A 3,475-nucleotide genomic window follows, 5' to 3' on the forward strand; every position below is an offset into this window, starting at 1 on the left:
TTTTCTAAAGCTCATTGTTTCATGGTTCATTCTAAAATGAACCCTGTAAGTCTCCAAAAAGAACCTGAATTCTACATTTGGTGTTGGTATTTTTTTGCCCATTTTTCTTGAGGAAAAACTCGAAATCATGGATAGCAATTTAGGCTGCCGTCATCACTTTGCCAATGTGCAGAGTCTGGAAAAGGGAGTCTGTCTTATACAGAATGTGTTTAACTGTAATTCTTAGAGAACTACACTGGGGTATGTAGGGCACTTTTCAGAGCTATGTGCCATAAGCTATTACTAACAGCCGTCTTAGCTACAATCATGTCTGTTATAACACAAGAGAGAGCTAGAGAGAGTGAACAAAACACACACAAAACAGAGAGAGATAGTGACAGAGATTTTTAATGTTTCCTCATAAAGAGGATTTCTGATAGATTAATATTTGTTTTGAGATTATCTTAGATAATGTCTCCATCCTAATTTTTTAAAAAGGAAATCATGAGGTGAACATTCCACAACTGCCATTCTTTTTTGCCTGAGAGCTTCCATTAGGATAATTAAGCTTCCTGTATTGGTTTGTTTTTTTATACTATGTCTGTATATGTTCCACCTGAAAAAGAAGAAAAGGAATGCTCCGGAGATAAACCCAAGAACTTATGGGCTGCTCAGTAAAATAGTTTTTATCTACCATCAGTTTCTCTCTTCTCACAGCTAGACCTACATGCTCAGGTATAGTTACTTGATACCACATTTTGTTCTCAGATATATTGATGGGAATAGTTTATTTAATGATGGAGAAAATAGAAATAAACACCATAATGTGAATTTTCTCAAATTTCTCTCTCATATTATTTTAATTTCTTAATTTATGCATTTTTATTTTATGTGAACGAGTATTTTGCCTACATGTGTGCATGATGCCCATTGAAGCCATAAGAGGGCATTGGATCCTCTGGAACTGGGGTTATAAATGGTTGTTAGCTGCCATGTGGGTGTTGGGAATCCAACCCAGGTCCTCTGTAAGAGCAGCCAGTGCTGAGCCATAACTCTAGTCCCTCTCTCTTATTTCTGTATTTTTTTCTTTCCCCAGCCACATGCTTCTTTCTAATGAATTGACCATTACATTTTCAAATTTCTGAAATGACCAACAGACCATAGAAAAGCCATTTCTTTAGGCATCTGCTTGAAAACAACAGCTTCAACAAACTGTTGGTCTTGATTCAGGCCCAATTCTCTTATTTCTTAATAATCTATATCCACCATAAAATTTGGTCAAACAAAGACTAATTAACATGGAAGATCACAGGAATTAATAAAGTGTCTTATCTTCCCAGAAATTATCTTTATTTTTTCTACAAATATATCAGAGGACACTTTTTAAAGTTTAGTTTAATTTTTACAAAAACTTTATTGAGAATTTCATACATGTATATAAGGTGTTTTGATCTAATCCATGCCCAATCCCTCTCCTCCAACATTCCCCTCTGAAGAGGTAACCCTGAAATCTTTCAAGGATAAGACACAAGCTCCCAAATATTTTGACATTTTTGGCCTTTGGAACAAAGTATGTTGCTAACAGGCCCAAGGACATTTAGACTTTTAGCCAAGAAACTGGCTACATTTTGGGAGGTATTTTTACCCTAACTGCCTAGAAAATTCCTACATCCTATTCTTATCACACCATCCTCTGAAGGGGTTATCCAAATAGCAAATAGGAAATATGGATGCCGACCACTCTGGCTTCTTCCATACTGAACAGGGATGCAGGGTGAGGCAATTGGAGTACCCCTTCAGTGGGTCTATCTAAAAGACTCCCAAATTGCATAACTAGTCTCTAAAAGAAGAAGAAAGTCCTTGAATCAAGAAGAGGATATGTGGAAGAGAAGTATAGGTAAGAGTAATTAGTATTACAAGTTCTAGACAGGAGACTAGAAAAAAGAAGAGGGTAATTTTCAAATGTTCATATGAAAGTCCATTGGAGTTTCTTGACAAGGCCTTCCAAAAGCATCCCTCTGTTGGGTTCTTCATCATTTTTCTTTTGTCTTCCAAGACTTGACTAGTTGGCCGGGAATAGTGGCTGGATACTCAGGTGAGGGTCCAGTGACCCTGCTTGGCACTCCTTTAATGAATAAGCACAACCAATTGTGAATATGTTTAGTGATCAGGCTCAGCCAAAGGCATGATGATGGTAGTTATTTCATGCAGAAGGGACTGCTGTGTAGCATTTTCTTATTAAAAGGACCTGGAATTTAAAAGGATTTGGTGCTAGGAGCCACATATGAAGGAGAACATAGGTCATGTGTTTTTCTGAGTCTATGTTATTTCACTTAGTATAACAGTTTCTGGATCCATCCATTTAGCTTCAAATTTCATGATTTCATCTTTCTTTACTGCTGAACAGAACTCCATTGTGTAAAAATACCACATTTTTGTTAACCACTCTGCAGTTGAGGGACACTTAGGTTGCTTCCATCTCTTAGCTATTGTGAAAAGAGCAGCAACAAACATGGTTGTACAAGTGTCTCTAAAATAGGATGAGTCCTTTGGGTATATGCCAAGGAGTGGTATAACCGGGTCATATGGTAGGTTCATTTTTAATTTTTTAAGAGTTCTCCACACTGTTTTCCATAGAGGCTGCACAAGTTTGCAACCCCACCAGCAGTGAACGAGTTTCCCTTTCTCCACATCCTCGCCAGCATTTGGTATCATTTGTTCTCTTGATCCTAGCCAGTCTGATTCAGGTAAGGTGATAACTTAGGGAGGTTTTAATTTGAATTTCCCTAATTACGAACGATGTTGAACACTTTTTGAGATGTTTCTTAGCCATCTTTATATGTTCCTTTGAGAACTCTATGTTCATATCTTTATCCCATCTTTTAATTGGATCATTTGGTTTCTCTTTCTTTGTTTTTGAGTTCTTTATATATTCTGGAAGTTAAACCTCTGTCAGATGTGTCACTGGTGAAGATTTTTTCCCATTCTGTGGGTTTTCTCTTCACTTTTTTGATTGTTTCTTTTTCTGTACAGAAGCTTTTTAGTTTAATGAGGTCCCATTTGTTGATTGCTGTCCTTAATTCCTGAGCAACTTCTATCTGATTTAGAAAAATCTTTTCTAACACCTATACCAGTAAGTTACTCCCAATATTTTCTTCTAATAGTTTCAGGTTTTCCAGTTTCACATTGAGGTCTTTGATCCATTTGGAGTTGACTTTTGTGCAAGGTGACAGATAAGGATCTAACTTCATTCTTCTAAGGTGAAGATTCTGTTTTGCTAGCACCATTTGTTGAAGATGCTGTCCTTCCTCCATTGTGTTTTCTTGGCACTTTTGTCAAAAATCAGGTGACTGAAATTGTGTGTACTTAGGTTTGGATCTTCAATGATGTTCCATTGATCTTTGTGTCTGTTTTTGTGCCAGTACCATGCTATTTTTATGACTATGGCTCTGTAGTATACTTTGAGATCTGGTATAGTAGTTCCCCCAGCATTGTT

At 36.9% G+C, this 3,475-nt stretch overlaps 1 non-coding gene across 1 annotated transcript; it reads right to left on the minus strand.

The window, feature by feature from the left end:
- Positions 1-1,077: 1,077 nt before the first annotated feature.
- On the minus strand, positions 1,078-1,215 carry LOC115070788. Its single transcript, XR_003849915.1, has one exon. It is a non-coding gene; the product is annotated as a small nucleolar RNA SNORA2/SNORA34 family (small nucleolar RNA).
- Between the last annotated feature and the right edge of the window lie 2,260 nt (positions 1,216-3,475).

Source organism: Nannospalax galili, unplaced genomic scaffold (assembly GCF_000622305.1).
Source record: "Nannospalax galili isolate Female #2095 unplaced genomic scaffold, S.galili_v1.0 scaffold217, whole genome shotgun sequence".
NCBI lineage: Eukaryota > Metazoa > Chordata > Mammalia > Rodentia > Spalacidae > Nannospalax > Nannospalax galili.